The sequence below is a fragment of the Cibotium barometz genome, chromosome 37 (assembly GCF_041138505.1).
Source record: "Cibotium barometz isolate CiBa-2024 chromosome 37, ASM4113850v1, whole genome shotgun sequence".
NCBI classification, from domain to species: domain Eukaryota; kingdom Viridiplantae; phylum Streptophyta; class Polypodiopsida; order Cyatheales; family Cibotiaceae; genus Cibotium; species Cibotium barometz.
In genome coordinates this window covers 15,175,823-15,196,355 of record NC_141082.1, presented here as the reverse complement: position 1 = coordinate 15,196,355, position 20,533 = coordinate 15,175,823, and positions in this window count along the sequence as shown.

Below are 20,533 nucleotides of genomic sequence, written 5' to 3'. Positions count from 1 at the left end.
TCAAATGCAGCCACAATAGCGGATGCTTCTACAAATGCAAATTCTACAAATGTTGTGCAGGATACAGAATGGGCGTTTAGCGTGTATTGCCAGTATGAGCCATCTGTACATGATGCATGTTTGGCAGTTTCTGTTGACTCTCATGTTTGGTATTTTGACAGTGGTGCTACAAAGCACATTACCTCGCATCGTGATATGTTCACTTCTCTTGAGGCTATCCCTAATGGGAATACTGTCACATGTGCCAATAATGCTTCTTACCCAGTGAAGGGCGTTGGTAAAATTATGCTTACGGCTGCAAATGGCAACGCTTTCACACTTTTAGATGCTTTGTATGTGCCAGGGATAAAGAAGAATCTATTGTCTGTCTCTGCGCTTGCTAGACTTGGACTTGTAGTCAAATTTGTGGATGACAGATGTACTGTTCATGATTTGACTTCTGGTGATACGATTATTGTACCTGGCACCTTGTTTCGTGGGCTGTATAGGCTCAATTCTTATGACAAGTGTGTGGAAGATTCAGCAAATGCAGTTTCTGATGAAAAGGCAGTTTCAGATGCAAAACTATGGCATGCTCGTTTTGGTCATCTGAACTTTGCTAGTTTGCTGCGTTTACAGAAATTTGATATGGTTGCTTCATTGCCCCCTCTTGAGGCACCATTGAAACATGTTTGTGAAGGCTGTATTTTGGGCAAAATGCAGCGTTCTGCGTCTCCAAAGGATGGTTCTGTGTGGGCCACTCGCAAATTGCAACTTGTACATAGTGATGTATGTGGGTCTATGCAAACTCCGTCATTTGGTAAACACTTGTACTTCGTGACTTTCATTGATGATTACTCAAGGCATGCATGGGTATATCCACTGAAGGCAAAGTCCGAAGTATTTTTGTGCTTCAAACAGTTTTTTCTTATGGTTGAAAATGTATCCAATTGTACTGTGGACACCCTCCGTTCTGATCGAGGGGGGGAGTACATGTCTGAGTTTGATGCATTTCTAGCTAGTCGTGGGATAAAACACCAATGTACAGTGCCATATACCCCTCAGCAAAATGGTGTTGCTGAGAGGAAAAACATGTCACTTATGGAGATGGCACGATGCATGGTCAAGAGCCAAGCTTTGCCACATGCCTTTTGGCTTGAGGCTGTCATGTGTGCTGCATATGTACTCAACAGGTGTCCCACTAAGGCCTTGCAGTCTATTACTCCATACGAAGCTTGGCATGGCAGGAAGCCTTCTATTGGTCACTTGCGTGTCTTTGGTTGCTTAGCCTATGCTTTAGTGCCTATGCAACAACGCAAAAAATTGGATGATAAGGCTGTCAAATGCATTTTTGTTGGTTACAGTGCTGAGAGCAAGGGTTACAGATTGTATCATCCGCAGTCAAAGCGTATCTTGATTAGTCGAGATGTTGTTTTTGTGGAAGATGCTGTGCAGCCTTTGTTATCATGTACCAAAGAGACAGGTGTGAGCTCACGGGATGTATTTGATACATTGTTGCCTCTGTTCACAGGTGGGAATTCAAATGTAAGTCCTAATGAGGTAAATATTCAGCCTATGCAGATTTCAAACGACATCATAGATCAGCCTATTTCTGATGCAGATTTACAGGATGTAATTTCTGAGGATAGGGCTGAAAATGAGCAAGCTAGAGGTATGCCTAAATGGCTGGTGCAAACCTTGCGTGATAGTAAAATTGATGCACCTATATCTAGTCGTACTCGTTCAGGTTTTCAGCATGCCTCTTATGCATCAGATTGTTATGCTTTGGCTGTGTCTACTAGTATGTGTGAAGAGGAAGAACCTCTTTCATTTGATGAGGCACAAAAATCAGAAAATTGGTTGGCTTTGCAATGCAAAGTGAATATGATGCTATAATCAAGAATGGTACATGGTCTTTGTGTGATTTGCCTATTGGTAAAAAGGCCATTGGATGTAAGTGGGTTTTTAAGTTGAAACGAAAGCCAGATGGCAGTGTTGATCGCTATAAGGCTAGACTTGTTGCAAAGGGTTATGCTCAAGAAAAGGGCATTGATTTTGATGAGACCTTTGCTCCCACTTGTCGTATGACTACCATTCGTAGCATTTGTGCATTGGCAGCTCATAATGGTTGGAATGTACATCAGCTGGACATAAAGACTGCGTTCTTGAATGGAGATTTGCATGAGGAAGTGTATGTATTGCAGCCTCGTGGTTTTGTTCAAAGAGGGCAGGAAAACAAAGTGTGCAGGTTGAAAAAGGCTTTATATGGTTTAAAGCAAGCTCCACGAGCTTGGTATGAAAAGATACATGCATATTTGACTGCACATGGGTTTCAGAATAGTCCAACAGAAAGCACTTTGTATGTTAAACGTGTGGATGGTGTACATCTAATCATTGCTCTCTATGTCGATGACATGCTGCTCACAGGACCAAATGAGAGTCATATTGCTGATTTTAAGGCTGATTTGAATGCCTCTTTTGAGATGTCAGATTTGGGGCATTTGCATCATTATTTGGGGATACAATTTAAGCAGTGTGATGGAGGTATTGCTTTGTGTCAAACAAAGTATATTGAGACATTGTTGCAGAGATTTGGCCTTGAAGACTGCAAGCCTATTGCTACTCCAATGGAGACAGGTTTGAAGTTGAGTCTTCATGATTCTGGAGATCACTTTGATGTCACACTCTATCAGACAGCTGTTGGTTGCCTCATTTATGTATGCATTACGAGGCCGGACATTCAGTTTGCAGTCTCACAGGTGAGCAGGTTTATGCATAGCCCAGGGTCTCAGCATTGGAAGGCAGTTAAACGCATCTTTCGCTACTTGAGTGGCACCATACATCTTGGGTTGTTTTATCCCAAGGGGGGATCGTTGCCGTCAGATTTACATGCTTTTTCGGACTCAGATTGGGCTGGTTACTATGACACAAGAGTGTCCATAAGTGGTTTTTGTTTCATGCTCGGTAGCTCATGCATATCTTGGTTGAGCAAGAAGCAACCTACTGTGGCCACTTCTAGTTGTGAAGCTGAGTACAGGGCAGCTTTCATAGCTACGCGGTTGAGTGTGTGTGGCTCAGACGGCTTATGGCTGACTTGGGGGTGTTGGACAGGAGTCTGCCACCTCTATCTTCACTGACAGTTAGAGCGCATTGGCAGTTGCGAGAAACCCAGTTTTTCATGCTCGCACAAAGCACATTGAGGTGCATTATCATTATGTCAGGGAGAGACTCTCAGCAGGAGAGATCAGCTTGGCCTATGTGCCAACACAGGACAACCTCGCCGATCTTTTCACAAAGGCGCTTCCTCGTGAGAAGTTCGAAGCTTTCCGCAAAGCTTTGGGCTTGCTTCCCTTTGTGGACTGATCTACTTCGGGCATGGCACTCCCCTATACATGAGTGCCAGCTCTCGTTCACACCATCACTCCCAGGGGGGATTTGTTGCCATATATATATATATATAGGCAGTGATGTGTGTGAACACACACTTAGGACCGCCGGGGCACTTTTTTCCTCTTTAGGAGGTTTTTTCCCCCGGCTTGTATATACGCCCATCATTCTAGGGCTAACTTATCTTTGTACATTGACACAATCTAATACACTTTGTGTTGTGTGCATTCTTGCTTCTTCTTCTCCAAGCTTTGTGTGCTTTCCTGCAACCCTAATTCCAACAATGCCGAGAAGAGGAGACAAAAGCAATGGTCTGATAGAAATGTAGCAACTGGCCGATTCAAAAAAGGGGACCTTGTGATCTTGTACACACTTAAGAAGCATAAAAGAAAGCTCAAAAAACGTGGCCTAGGACCGTTTATGATTAATGAGCTTACTCCAAGTGGTGCAGTGCGTTTAGAGACACTAGAAGGTGAGCAAATGCCTAACTTCATTAATGAAAGTCGTCTCAAGAAATACAATGAGCCATTAACTGAAGCCATGCTTCAACAAATGCATGCTGCACACACACGGAAAGAAGCACATGACCTACTTAAACGTCAGGCTCAAGAAGAGGCTAAAGCTAGAGTTGCAAAAGCCAAGGAGCATCGCAAGGCTTCTATGTTGGTATTACCGTTGGCTACTGATGAACCATATGTCGATCCTTTCAATATTCAAGTGTGTCTTCATCTTCATGAGACTACCTACTTTGGCTCTGCCTTAATTGACTGTGGTGCAGATTATAATGTTCTCTCGTTTGACACGTGGATAGCCTTGGGGGACAACCAACACTTGTGCACATTCCTATTGACTTACGAAGCTTCTCAGGTGAAGATAACCCTATAGAGGAAAAATGTGTCATTATGATGTCCATTCAGGATCACCAGATGTCAGTTCCCTTTTATGTGGCAAGTAAGTCCAAGGCAGTGGTAGAGGTTGTTCTCGGTCGATCATGGTTAAGTGCTACCAATTGTTCATTAGATTGGAAGAATAGACAATACAAATTACAAATTGATTCTGATTGCATCCTGGGATCTGCTACTCCACGAGCTTTATCATGTCAAAAGGGTGGTGCTTCTACCTTACACAACCCACTTTCAAAATCTGCTCTTGAAGCTCCAACACAAATGATGTGGATAATCGATGAGTCCTCAAGTGAGGGCCATGGCTGGCATGTTCCAACTACTCTAGTCACTGCTCAAAGAAGGCCAGGCAAAAAGGAATTATCAATTTGGCTACCCAAAGATGCATACAAACTTGTACCATCTAGCCTAGTTGCTAAGCCTCCTAAAAAGCACATCTTTTCCAAGCCTAAACCTCAGATTGTTACTCATTGGGTCCCAAAGCATGTTCTTAAAGCACAAGGCTATTATGAGGGTGCAACAGCACTTTGGCTTCCCAAATGCCATGGTTTACTAGAGGTAAAAGAGTGTATCAATAAGATTCCAAAAGCCACCCTTGGTTTTCCATATCAGTGGGTGCAAAGGAAATCAACACAACCTCTTCAAGATAGGATAGGTGGTTGTGATAGCACCTACAAATCTCCTTGTGTTGACCTTCCCAAAACATGTATTGAATCACCAGTTGTCCCAATTTATCCTTGTTACACAATTCCACTATCAACTTGTGTACCTAAGATAAATCCAACTTTACATGAGTTTCAAACACTGATCTACCAAAGAGCTTCAATTGTAGTGTTAATGCCTTACCTTTGGTTTTGGGTATGTCCTTCTTAAGAGGTGGGAAGGTTAGCAATTGTCGAGGAATTTGAGCAAGATAAGAGGATTTAGGCATTGAAGTGCTAGAATCTATGCTCAAAGGAGTAGGCTCACATTTACTAATGTGGTTCCTTATGCCTTTAGAGGATTGTGTTCTTTTTGAGATGATCTTATCTACAATGTTTTTGATTGGGATTGTAATGATGGATATGAGTGTATAAAGTTTGAAGTTTCTGAATTTTATTGTTCTATGACCAGATACCTCCTGATGGATACTTGGCGAGATACATGTCCACCATGCATTGACCCTGATAGTACTCAACTTGAACATCGCGGGGGTTATAGTGCTCCTCCTTTTCAAACTCATTCTAGGTACTTTTATGCTCCCTTAGGTGAAAATTGCTGTGGGCATCACTTTGTCACTTTATTCTATCAACAGCATCACCCATTTCCACATTGTCAAGAGTGTGCACGACTCGTATTAGGAGAAGCTTCACACATTTGTTGGCTATGCTGCTCTTACTTTCGACGATATGGCACGGGCTTAATGAAACAAATTGTGGGAATTACACCCCAACGCCATAACCTTCTTGATGTGAGAGTACCAGAGAGATGACCAAATCAACGTAGATTACCTGAGGAGGTTCAAGCACAATAATGGAGGGATACATGCATATAAATGACTTGTAACCACCTATCTTGTAAGCCCTCCTTTCCCCAGCCTCAACATGTCAATTTTGGATCACTATGAGTACCTATATTGAGCATTTCCAAAATCGAAATTGTCTGCTTAACCTTCCCATAGAACCAATGCCATATTTTAGCGAGGAAGCACTCCTTCCTCTACCACCTTCTCCAGAGGCTGGTTTTTGTACAAGGTTGTCCTTGCATCCTGAAGTGATTGATACCATCTTTCCAACAGAAGTGGACACGAATCCACCACCAGTACAAGGGTAAGCTTATCAACTCCACGATAAGATCAACAAGCCAGGGCACTTTTCTCCCACTGGGTTTTTCCCCTCGGTGATTGGTACCAATAACAAATTTTATTCCTTTCTTTTCTTTTCTTGTTTGTTAATAAACATTTTGCAGAGATCTCAGCTAAACAAGAGCATACAAACACGCCCCAATAGTCCACTTACCGTGCACACAAATTAGGAAGGGGGGAGACATGCAATGCCTACAAAGAGCAAAGAGAAGCAATCTGCACAACATCAGCAATGCATCAATGCAAACGCACAACATCAACGAGCACTACAACAGGTGTATTCAAATCATAATCTTTTATTCTTTATGTACTTTCAACTTTTGGATATATTGTTTGCATGTTCACACACAGTTGGCTGGTTTAAGTTTTAAATTAGTTGTTAAAATGTCGTGAGTGATTTCTAGATTCTTAGAGGACTTAGTAGAAGGTATTTCTATTTGAAGACGGTGTAGGATATATACCAACGGAGTCTGCCAAGTTCTTATGCTCTCGAAGTATATTAGTTATCCTTAGTGGTAGCTACCTCTTAGGTATGGGCTAGGTGCTAGGATTAATAATAAAAAAATTTCATGCCCTAAAAAATATATACAAGTGAATCGAGACATGACGTGTCTACAGCCATGTGGAATGCTTGGTAGGACCTGGGGTTGTCTTAGCACCTTGGGGCCGATGCCTTGGTTTCCATGGGGTGAACACTGACGTCTAAAAGGTTAAGAAAGACCTTCAAGGACTCTATCGCCTTGATAGATGCTGGTAGGACTCTGGGGTACATTATGGGCCCTCGAGACCGATGCCCTCATCTTCATGGGATACTCCTTATGTCAAAAAGAAAGAAAAGGGTCTGTCGCCCTTGAGATACTTAGCGGCCTTTAGATTCTCTTTGGCGGAGGTCTCTTGGCCATTGCTTGGGTCTCATTGGGATGGAACCTTTCACTTTATCATCTTTTACACACACATTTAAAAAAAAAAAGAAAAAAAAGAAAAAAGAAGAAGAGGTCCAATCACCATTGCTCATATTTAGGACTAGGTTTGCCACTTAGGAATAACTTAAATACTTGTAGGACATTGAGACTGCGGTCATAACCTGTGGTGTGCAAGCACACTTGCCTTTGCATAGCACTATCTACCACTTAGTCTCACTTTGTCTAGTCTTTACTCACCTCTTTTAGCACTCTTTAAAACTCTAATCAGCCTTTCACTTGTATGCTCACGTGTGAGATTGTCATTGCTGGTTTTTTTTTCAGTAAAAGGCTTTACTTGTATCCATTGTTTTTTGCAGCTTTTGCTTCTACCGCGCTCGAGGACGTGCGCAAAATAGGAAGGGGGGAGTGTTGCGTGACGAGTGGTGATCAATGCAAGGATGCAACACAAAGATGCAAGCAGGAAAACAAGTGACATTCTTATTTAGGGCTCTTGTAAAGAGTTCCAAGTTGTAGATGAGTGTAGGAGTGGGCTTAAGAATAATCCCACATGGGAAGTTTTGGGAGTTTTAGGAGTTTTAGTATAAAAAGTGGCTCATTTGAGAGCTTAGGTACACTTTGGGCTAAGTTCATGCAAGAGCTCCTTTGAGAGAGCTACTCTCCCTCTTCTCCATAGAGGTGAAGACTCTTCTCTCACCCCATCTACATCTTTGTATGAGATAAATCTCTTCATTGAATCAATAGTAATGTCATGAGTCTTTCTCATCCTCTTCTCTAATCATTTTACTCTTATGCATGCTTTTAGTATTTCGTTTTTGTGCACCGGTATACGAGTTGAATCCCTAGCTCCGAAAGGGATGCAAATCCCATTGGATTGAGCTACACGTGGATCATGCTACTCTTGCTACAAGTGAGAGAGTTTTCCGTCTCTCCAACAGATATAACAGGGTTCCTCTCAATCACATAGCCAAGGTCCATGAGGAGAAATAGGAGGATTGGGCTTGGTATATCCACCGAGAAATGGAGAATTACCTCAATCTACACCAATCCAAGGTGTGTAATCCATATCTCCTAACCAAAGTACTCAGCCATGCAACTAATCTTCCCATTCCCCAAGGCACTCAAAAGGCAGAGGTACCTCAGGGGGCTGAAGGATCCACGGAGCCATCTACCCTCATTTCAGACAAGCTCCCCAGCAGGGACAAGCGGCCTTGAAGGAGACTAAGGAGTTAATTTAAGAGCTGAAGGGTGGTAAGAAGTCAAAGAAAGGTAAAAAGATGCAGGGTAGCCTTAGAATCAGAAATGCAACGTATGGAAGAAGAGGTAGCCCATGACATTGCATCCTTTCAATAGGTTCTATAGCAACATGGAGCAAAAGAAAAAGATCATATCAGCTTGACAGCAAGTGACGTTCTAAAATCAACACAACACGCACCACCTTCCAGCCCTGCTCATATGTTATTTACAAACCTTTCACCACTCCATGACTCCTTAATCTCAGATCAACCCAGATTGGTGCAACACAAGCTCTAGCAGCATAATGATTGCCACAAATAGATGAGGGCAAAAGGAATGAAGAGGCCACCTCAGCACAACCAGAAACTCAGGAAGCTGAGAAGATGAAGAGAACTGATGAAACTCCAAGTCCAAGTAAGCGAAGGCAAATGGACGTTGAGGGCATAATAGAAGAAGGATCCTTCTTGCATAATCTCGATGCTAATCGCTTCCTAGAAGAGACCATGAAAGGCCTCGACACGTTGCTAGTATACTAAACAGAAGGCTCAACCTCCCCACAGTGCAAATATTTGGTCCCAGGAGAAAAGGGTATGGAGATATCATTTGTTTACCACTCACATGCTACGTGATAGGAATGCCGAACTATGGAAATAGGTCCAGGAGTCCACTGACCAGGTAAAAGCACTTAAGGAGAAAATAGCCACGATGGATGCCACACATAGAGAAGTGATCCTAAAGAGTTTAAAGGTAGCCGAGGAATAGGAGGCATGGCTCCATACCTTAGAGGGCAATAACAAACTAATCTCAACAAGGTCATAGTCTGGACCACCAAAGAGAATGAGGAGCTCAAGGCAAGATTAGAACAAGCCAAGGTACAACTGCAAAAGGAAGTGGCATATACCAAGTAGAAAGAAGAGCAATATACACAACAACTAAAGGAAATACATGCCATGTACCAAGCAAAGGAAGACGGATATACATGGGCAGATTAATGCACTCATTGTGAAAGCCATTGCTAAAGCAGAACAGAGAGTGGTAAGCCTTCAAATAGAAAGAGAGCAACTGAACAAAGCACATGCTGAGAAACTAAAAGCCCTCAATGAGGTGATCACAACAAAGTCGATAGATGGAGATAAATCAGATGCTGGTTAGCCATCAACAGGTGCTTGAGCATGTACACTAGCAATTAACCTAGTAGCCAAAGCTTGGCAGAGGAGCAAAAAAATCAAATTGAAGAGGATAATGTTCAAGCCACAACTTGGAGGATTGCAACAGAGGAGGCTGTAAGAAGATACGAAGAGCTAGCCACTGCTCAAGATGCTTGAGAAGCAGCCATCTCCACATTACTCACCACCAAAGACTCCAGAATATAGGATCTGGAATGCCAAGCTAGCCCTCCAACAAAGATCTGAAAGAGCTGATCAACCGGATGAACTATGCCAACTCATCGAACGCGGAGATAGGTTCATTGCCAGTAACTCCTCAGGCACCTCCTTAGACTCTAACATTGTTTTTGTCTACACTAACCCTCTCTCTTCTTCAATATGAAATTAACATAATTAAAGACCTCAATTTAGGAGACCTAACCCTAATTCATCAAAACACGAAAAGGGATGCAGACCCAACCATAATAATGGGAATCCTACGGGGGATATAATTCTAACTATCCGAGCTGATATTTTCTATTTCCCCTTACATCCCATAGTGCTAAACCTTCGTAGTTGGTGTTGGGTGCTGTAACAACAATCAGACATTCTGGATGACAATGTCGATAAACCAGATGATATCCTAATGACACTGGCCAACTACGAGGTTGTTGCGCATGAAGCTACCAATGGGTTATTAGCCATGGCTAGACTGAAATTTATAATACCCATCAACATCTAAACCTCTCACAGTGCACATAAGAGGAGGCTATACCGTAATCCAAACAGATGATACCAACCCTCGCCTAGCGGATTTTGGCATACAACCGGATTGGTGCAAGGAGTATCTGGAGAGTCCCAGAATACAGTTATCAGTAGTACGAGTGCTCCCCCATCAGTGGATCCATTATTCATGCCAATCAAAAGACGACTCACTCCACTCCAATTCCATGAAGCAAAGCAACAGGACTCTTATGTTTGTTACAACTTCCCTCACTTCTTGCCATCCATATTCCAAGATATCACAAGTCAACGACAACAATTGCTCACATGGATACGGGCATGGTGTAGAATTCCAGATCCAGATATAGTAGTTGTCTCGTAAGATTCATGAAGTTGATCGTAGTTCTCATCAATCAACCAAAGGAGAAGCATGATGGATTTGAGGCAAAATAGCTTTGCTTTGACATGAACAGAGGCCCAACTGAAAGAGGCATGATGCTTTATTATCATTACCTAAGGTGTCTTCCAGGTTACATGCATGTCATGTCCAAAGACATGGTCGACACCAGGTTTTGGATGTCCCACTTAGCATTTCGAAGAACCCTTAAAAAGCTTCAATCCCATCGAAACTTTTATAGACGCGAGCTCAGCGACCACTATGTCTTTTGACCTAGGTAAAGGTTTTGAGCACATAACCTACATCAAGTAGGGGGATGTTAATCCCATTTTGGATTAACAAGGATGTTCCTCCAATTGAGGACATTATGTCAAGGCACTATAAAAGTTGTACATTTTGAGATATTGGCCACCCAAGGCCTTAGTTAGTGTGAATAAGGGCTAGATGTATAAAAGGAAATTTCTCATAATGAAAGAACACAATCCCCCTTTGTGCTATTAGAGCTCTTGCTTTTGTCTTGTATGAGACAGAGAGTGAGAGTGTACTCTAGTGCATGTTTCTCTTCTATATGCATGTGTGTGGAAGAGGGAGAGGTAGATTGCCTTGCATTGTGGTAAGAGCGACTCCACGGCGGTGGCAGCGTGGAGGTGGAGATTGGAGGAGTGGAGCTTCCAAAAGCGAGCTTGGGGAGCCTCAAGGGATGTGATCTTAAAGCATTGGTAAGTACCCAACGATTGTTGTTGTCTATTGCTTCTCTCGATTGTGGTTGTGGAGTTTCCTCGTGGGAGGTGTGGTAGTCCATAACACCAATCTTTGCTTTATTGTTGGTTCCTTTGATATTGACCCTTGTAAAAAGGTTGTTTAAATGAAGAGCGCATGTCAAAATCCCTAGAAGATGTCAAAGCTTTGGAGAATTTAGAAGGATAATTCTCATGTGGGAACCTTAGCACACCATTTTTCTTTTCACAATTCAAAGCAAGAGATTTAGCAGATGAAATAGTATGAGGATGAAACATGTTGACCTCCGCTCTAATCTTTGGATCCAACCCTAAAATAAACTTCCTTTTAGGCTTCCTTTTATGCACTTTTTCAATGGATTGCATTTGAAGGAGGGCATTCCAAAAATTTTCAATGTAAGTTTGGACATCCTCCCCTTTGAGCTATCTAAGAGTGTCCAATGCTACCAGGCCTAGGTTTTGTACTGAGGAGGTAGAAATTTTCTCTTGATTTCATGCTCAAAATTCTACCAAGTATGAGGTTTATGTTGCCCATTCTAGGTAGCGTTCCACCAGAAAGCGGCATTCTGAATCAAATGATTTGTAGTGCACTTGACCTTGTCTTTCTCAGAAAATTTTTCTCCCGAAAAATAGTCATCAAACTAGCTAAGCCAAGCTAAAATTCTCCGTGCGTCCTTCTTTCTATCAAAATTTTGGAAAGAGAAAGCCTTGCGACTAATGCAAGATTATTTTCAAGCTATTTGAGCATCAACACTTACTTTGATAGCTCAACGAACAGAACCCTCGTTCACTATCGCTATCAAAATCATGTCTATGTAGTTTTTGACGTTTTATTTGGTCTTCTAATGCAAGACTATGAGTGCATTCATTGACCAATTGTGCTTATAGTAAGTTGCTCTAGAATAGACAGGGGTGCAGGAAAACTAGCCACCATAAATGATGAGAAATAAAGAGAAATAGCAAAAGTTCAGAAATACTTATAGGTAGATCTCACTCGTTTTGATAATGATTTTGAATTCGCATGACCCGCGACAAAATAGAAGAGTGATGCGGTCATCCAACGCAATCTCCAAGTTATCTAAAAGTAGTCATGAAGAGTTGGAAGATCATTCGGTGGGAAAATATTGAGTATCGGAAGAGAATTTGAGCTTTTGAAGAGAAAATGGTGACCCAATTTTTGAAAATTTTGATTTGTTGTAAATTCTCAATTTAAAAAATGTGAGACGCTAAAAATTTCTTCAGTTTGAAAGCGGGGCCAAATTTGGATGAATTTGGGCAAATTTTGAAGGGTTTTTTAACTTAAAAAGGCTCCACACAATCTTCTCTTAACTTCGAAGCTTTTTATAAATAGAGAAAGATGGGAATTGTGTAAGCCATAGATTTCTATAAGTTTACAACAACCGTTGCAAATTCAACTTGCTTAACTAAGTGTTAGATTTAGTGCTTATGTGCTATTATGTAATTTTATCATGTGTTGCTAATGTGTAATGTGTTTGAATGGACAGCTTGTAGGTTGGTGAGATTGACGAGTTTTGTGCTCGTAAGTCAGTATGGTTGGGACATGATGGAAGTGATTTTGCATGAGTAATTACCAGGAAGGTTTTTCCTTTTAGTATTTTGGCATTGGCGGGATAGCCACCATGGTATTTACTACAAGATATTTTTGTATTTTTTTAGCCAGCCACTTTTGTCATACATGGGCATGGACCTATTAATTTGGTTGCATGTGGGCTAGCCCTTGTGGGTTTATATGTATTTTTCCTTAGTGATTTGGATATGAAGGATTTATTTAAGCTTTTAGTAAAGGCAACTCTTTTTTTTTTTTAAGGGCAAGCCCATGCAAGAGCGTGTAACTATTTTTTTGCATGTGGGCTATTTTTGTTAATAAAGACATAAATACCCAAGAAGTGGGAATATGTCGACACTTCTTGGGGGGGGGGGAGGGTAAATTGCACCTGATACTCTCTCATATTATTATTTTTAATTTTTGTTTTATGCTATCTGGCTCAAGATAATTGTTGAAGTCTATGTAACTTAATTAATTTGATAGGTAGTAGTGATGTGTCTCCCCAAGATCCAATTTCCTATCAAATTGTAAAGTGACATGAGTTTGTTCATAATTAATTAGTAACATATTAACTCTCGATAATGTGATGCTATTTGTTAGTCGCTAATAATGTGAAGTTTTTGTTATTGCCTAATAACATGAGGACTTTGTTATTTCCTAGTAATGAGTAGTCTCACGTCTTTTACACGCAAGGGTTGGGTACATTTTCACTCAAATGCTCAAACATAGCTCCTCCATGAATTGGAATGTGAATATTTCCCCTTTTCGCATTGGGCTACGCATCTCCCTACCGTCTTCTCATCAAACTCATAACAACCTTACATCATCCAATACCAATGTCTTGCTACTTACACTTTGGGACACAAAAGACGAGTATCACAAAAGACAAGTATTATAACAACCTTACATCCAATGCTAATGCCCTGCCACTTACACTTTGGGACACAAAAGACGAGTATCACAAAAGACAAGTATTATAACAACCTTACATCATGATTGAAACTTGACTTACATCACCAAGTCATAAACAAATTATAGAGCGTCTTCACTCTAGTGTAGCAAAACTACTCACTTGTTAGCACATCCCAAGGAATCATGAATGAACATTACACACAAAAAACAATACATTTAAAAACTATACGGAAGTGTGGCACAAAATGCTTTACATACAAAAGTCCCCATAAGCTATATAGTGGTCACCAAAAAATCTCATGAATATAATAGACTATAGTGAAATGTGGTAACTTAAATGTTTCACATATAAAGGTCATCATAATCTATATATAAGGACCACAAAAAAATTGTCATATACAATGACCCTAAACTGGAAGATAAAATATATCTAAGTAGAATCAGATGGCGCCATAAAATCTTGGTGTGTTGCAGATGTAGAGCCTCCTTCATAAAAAAGGTGACGTCTAAATGATGTCTTATGCACATGCTGTGAGACGGCGCCTATACTCAAAACTTTGAGCTTTATTCTCAAATTGACGTATACCTAGGTAATACATAAAAACCCATTAAAAACTTTGAATTTTTGAGATAAAAGAGCTTTACAATTCTAAAATCATAATATTTAACATACCTTGGTCAATCGACGAGGTAATTTCATGAGTAGGCGTATGAGTAAGCCTCAAAGAGCTGTACATATAGTTATCATTATGACCATGCCCAATAGCTTACCGGTCAACTAGCTCTTGATAGCCTAAGTAAGACACAATGATGCAATCTGGATTGTAAGGGTTTGCAAACCCTATGAAGATCTACCTTATAAAACCCTAGCGAATCACATACAAAGAGTTTCAATATAAACTTATCCACATCAGGAATGAATCGGTTGCAAAAAGAAGATCCCTTATACTTACTTATGCATGAACCAAACAACACCCTCTTCTTCACAAAGAATAATTAGCAACAAAAGATTAGAATATGTATCCATAAAGACTTACCATCTCGAGGAGGTCAACCAAAAATAACTAAGCAAAGACAAGAGCTCTCCATCGAAAGGGATCTGCATATTTTCTTAGGTAAATAACTTTAGTATTATTATTAAAAACACACAAGCTAAATCCTTAACACATGCATATTTGTGTACCTTCAACTTGAGTAGTAGAGTTGGTGAGACAAACGTAAAAGATCTTGTCATCCTAATCCTATTTAAAGTACATATGTGTTAATGTGTATGCAGAGGCTAAAATAGAAAGCTTTATAAGCACATAAAATTTCACAAACTTAATATGCATCACATAGATAGCCAACAAAATAGACTGCCTATACTCTAGACTTAACCTATACCTAGTTAATATATACAACCCATAAGAACTTTGGATTTTCAAAGACAAAGAGCTCTACTATTATACAATCACGATATATCCACCAACCTTGGTCAATAGATGGTGCTTCTTCTTCAAAAGGAGTACATACTGGCCTCAAAAAAATAAATAGTACATATTGACCTCAAAAAGCCATATAAATAGTTCTCATTATAACTATGGCCCATAGGCTAATAGGTTTTTAGTAGCCAAAAAGAACACATCAATACAAAATGGACTCTTAAAGCCTACAACCACATCGAGCTAAAACAAAACACTCACTCAAGATCGGCAAGAATCACGTCCAAAAAGTCAAAATAAACATAGATACATCAAGAATATACTTGTTATATCATAACACTATCCCTTATACTCATGTATGTACTAGAGAACACCATCTCCTGCATAAAAAATAATCAACAAAAAAGGTTAGAATATTCATTTTTTGCAGTTTGGGTCAGATTTGGCAGTTTTTTTCAGAGGCGACTGTAAGAGGGGTGTTGACTCAAGAGCAACTATGCAATCAATTCATGGAAATGACTAGAAGCTCGGCAGAGCTTGGCCACATAGGTTCTATGTGGTGGTAGAGGGTTAGTCGAGCTGGCGGAGTTGGCTATGGGTGGTGGGGGGGTTGGTGGTAGCTCTAGTGTTTACTAATGGCTCTACAAAGTGGCTATTTTCTTCCATTTTTCCTCCTGACTCTACCTAAGCGCATGTTTCAAGTTTGTTGAGTTTTGTTTAATGCCAATGAAGGTCCTTACCCCCTTGCTTTGATTAAGGCCTCTCCTTGGTATTGTTTAACACTAGCTTGGTAGCTTAGTATGACATAAATACGTCTTTTTGGGGGTCTGCTAAAAATTTCATATCTTATGAATGGGGGTGGTATTTTAGCATTTCTCTTCTAGTTGCATTAATAATTAATTCGATTAAATTTACTTCTTAGAATCTTTTTTTAGTTGTTGAGCTTTTGACACCCAAAATACGACAATAGTGTGAGCTTATACGGTGATTTACTTTAGTTATACTAATAAATCAATGTCTCCACTAAAGTAATCGGTCAAGAATACATTTCTATATATTTCAATTTAATTAAAAAACAATGTGATAGTCTTAACTTTCAAAATTGCATTGATAACAAAATAGTGTATATAAACCCTTGCTTATATTTGGATCATCTAGTGAGAAACTTATGAAAATAGTGTTTACTATTATATAAAATGACTAGATATTTCACTTAAAGCCTTATGAGATGTTTAAAAATGTGTGAAGTAGTCTCTTATTCTATAGTAATAAATATGGTTCAAAATCTATAAACTTTCATCTAAAACAAAGTGTCTAAAAGGATAGGTGTATATGTGATTGGCTCTGACAAAAATACCAACAACAAAGCATAACATTGTACATAATATGTGTGCATTATTTAGTCCTAGTCTATGATTATTTAATTAGCTATAAAAATCCTTAGAGTTAATTTTTTTGAGACGGTCAAACACATTAGAATTTTCATGAAGTCCTAAATTTTGGAGTTCTTATTGCTTTTTAAGCCTAAGATGGCTTATATTACACTATATATATGTTTGTGAAGCAATGCATATCTAAAAACTTTAGAAAGAAATGAGAAATTGGCTAACTAAAGCCTTGGATCTAAATATAGTCCAAACAGCTTTGCATTACTACTGTATTCTTATGAAATTGAAAAGCCTAGACGTAATCAATGTGGTCCCAAAAAAATCCCAATTTTCCTTTACTATGTACCTGATGATATGAAAAAAGGAAACCTTTAATTTTCACTCTCCATGTGTTCTAAATAATTCCATAGCTCTGGTCAATAAAGAGGACATAAATATGTCCACGGACACTTTTCTATCCTGTATTACCAACCTGTATTACCAAACTAGTGTTAAGACTTTCTTCCTTTGATTTTATCCAATTAAGTGTGAGGTTGGAATGCTCTTAGGTGCCAAAATCAACTAATCATGGGTGTGCTAATTGATGAGGATGGTTGTAAGCCACTCTAATGAGCTCATACACCTCCACAATGGATCAATGATGGTGGCCAATGGAGTTCATATTGTTTTGGAATTTTTAGGTTTTTACGGTTTCTAATTAGCTTTGCTAATGAAAAAACCATAAAATTAGCACCTGATTAGTGTAAGTAAGCAAACAATGTATATTTTAAACAAAAGTAAGCAAACAATGCATATTTTAAATAAGATCTAAGCTAGATGATGCTCTATCCACTTGCAAGGGGAATGAATGTATAAAATTAGCACATGATTAGTGAAAGCAAGCAAACAATACATATTTTAAACAAAATCTAAGCTAGATGATGCTCTGTATACTTGCAAGGGGAATGATTGTACACTACTTAATGTAAAAAATGTCTTATATATAAATGGTTAGTGTTCACACTTGGCCTGTCCATGGCACTCTCTTTCTAACCTAAGCAGGTATATATATGAAGTCCTAGACTCCCCCCCATAAGCACAAAACAAGGGTGCTTTACATATTTCGGTGCCATCTTACTAAAGATACATTTCTATAACAAAAAGGTAAGATAGCAAAGCACCTTTCAAAAAGCAGGACCGGTGAGATCGTGTTAATCGGAGTGATTAACATTTAGCTATCTTAAGAGAGCCCACGTTAGGATAAATTTTTTGATGGTTGATAAGTCTTTGAGGTAATTTCCTAAGCAAATAAACACACACTTTAGGGATTAAGGGTGGGAGTGAGTGAGAAAGCTTTCATTCATAAACTAATATTATAACAAATCAAATTTTGCCACATATAATGGGGATGCCCAAATTATTCTCGAAGAAGTGTTCTGTGGCTAACGCCAACCGTTCAGGGTCTCAAGACTCGGATAAGGGCTCGGTCAATGGGTGGAACTTGCTAAGTGCTTTTATTGGCATGGCAGAATGAGAGGGTTAAGAATAACCTTATCGTGATTAATGAGTCATGACTCAATGGACAGTCCGGACAGCCTCGCTTCCCAAATGTGAAATGCCACCACACGCCGTTTCCCGCCAGTACATGATTCAGTTGCTGCTTCCTCGTCACTCTTCCTCCTGACTCCCGAGAGCCATGGGAACCCCCGCGCAGGAGCTTCCTCCCGCCCGCAGCATGGACTTTACCGTTATCTGCCGTTTCCTCGAGAGGCTCGAGAAGAAAAGTCATCTCACAGGAAACAGGGCGGGCAGCGTGGAGCTTCTTGGTCGTCTGCTCGAAGCTGCTCGCAGATATGGAGATTTATACGCAGTTGTGCGCCTTCTCATTCCCAAGGTACAACACATTTCTCTGTTTATTTTTCTTTGGATCGCTTTGCAAGCGATGAAGAGGTAGGGAATGCCCTGCTCCCCGCCATTCCCTGCCCGGAATGGGAGACCCGGGACCTGAGCCCATTCCGTGCCCGGGAATGGGGGAGGAGGGCATTTCCCTCCCGTCATGCCCCCGGCTCAGAAATCGAGTGGTTTGGCTTGAAATGTTTTTGCATTTTGATTGGATAGAGGCAGTCTTCTAGATTTCCAATTGCTTGCAAATGTTGAGGTGGCTATGATTGGCGGAGCTTCTTATTCCATTAGAATGCTCATGTGATTAAGGGCTGTAATTGGTTGACAAGCTGGAACTGCAAGGCTAGGCGCATGTCGTATTAGAGAAAGCACATGCGAATGCAAATGTGGCTCAAGAAATGATGAGCCGCATCAGGCGTCACAGTTGTGGGGAGTAAGAGGAGCTGGAGACACAGCACATTTCATCATTTCAGCATACTCTGGCGATAGTGACAGGAAAGTACACTTGGCAATGATGGTGTTGATAGTGACAGGAAAGTACACTTGGCAATAAGGGAGTACAACATCTGCATGCTCTGGATTTCCAGGTAACCTGATTTGGTGGCTGACGTTCCTTCTCTGCCGACCACAGTTGTGCTGAGGTTCCCAATGAAACCTCAGTAAAGCACAACTCTTAGAGCAGCTTTCCATGGCCTCTGATGATTGCAAACAGTGAGGTCCGCTTCAAATGAAGGGAGGAAAGCATACTTTGTTTGAAAATATGGTGATGATATTCTATCTGAATCAGCTCTGAACGAGCATATATATTGACATGCGCATAGAGCAGCTTTTCTCTTGAGACACCTTTGTAAGAGAATACAACTTGTGATGTATACGAAAGAACACTCACAAGAAGTAGGATCTTTCACAACACAAAACTTTAAAACTCAAATTGCACAGAGATTGAGAAGAAAAATGTATTACTGAAGTGATACAATAGATGGCAAATCCCCACACCTGTGAAGGGAGCTTCAATGGTTGATCTGGAATTGCTAAGACGGAGGTTGTATGCTAGTAGAAGCTAGGGAGTAAACTCACAGTGATGACTGATGTACTGTATGGAGAAGGGGTTGGCCGTGTTATCTATATAGGTCTATATCCGTGGGGCGGCCGTGATATGACCACGTAGGTCTGCGGTCATAGTCAGTGCCACCGTACACGGTGTAGACTCAGCCCATAAAGATGTACTAGAATTTGCGTAGTAGTCATCCGAGCTCCCACGGTCATCCGGGCTCACCTTGGGCTCCGTTCGGGCCTCGCTATGTCAAGGACAGTGTGTGGACCATTATGAGATAACGGTGTAGTGTAGCATGTAGCCTATTTGGCAGTGTGCCAAGTCTAATCCAAGCCGTCTCTAAACCATATGGCCTCATAGGTTGGTGTCCCTTGTGAGCCCTGGTCCGGGACGAGTCAGCCTAGTTTCACTTTAAGCGTCGAGGGTTAGGTGTAAAAGTCTTGTACATGGTCTTGGTTAGGTGTGCAAGTTGGGCATATGGGGTAGTGCCAATCCGTACTGTGTGTCACCCTCTAGAATGATGATAGGTGTTCCGGGCATTGAAAGGCTTGTAGCTAGATGCAAGGGCACCTGGGAGCCTATAGCTACATTTAAAATTGCATAAAGTGTAGGGGCAAAGGTTCACCCATGCTGCCCCACACTTGGGCCACTTGGGGCAGCCCATGGGCCATAGCACTGGCCCACAAGAGTCCATAGCATGATTGGCTAGCCCTTATAGGGCATAGGCTTAGTCGGCTAGCCTCTAGGTGGCAAGGGCCACTGTCGGCGGCTAGCCTCTAGGAGGCATGGCCATAGTCGGCCAAGCATGGAGGGCTCTCAGCAGCAAGGCAACCAGCATTTTGAGGCCCCCAGAGCAGTTGGCTAGAACATGGGCAGCCATACCATAGGCGGCGAGCCACTTGGTGGCCACATAGGAAAAGGCGCCTTCTTTGTTGCTTATGAAAATAGGTTGTGGGATTTAATAAACAGGCCGACCCCTCTTGCAGCCCACCGACCACCAATAATGAGAAGTATGTAAGCATGGGCTTGTCTAGGGTTTTT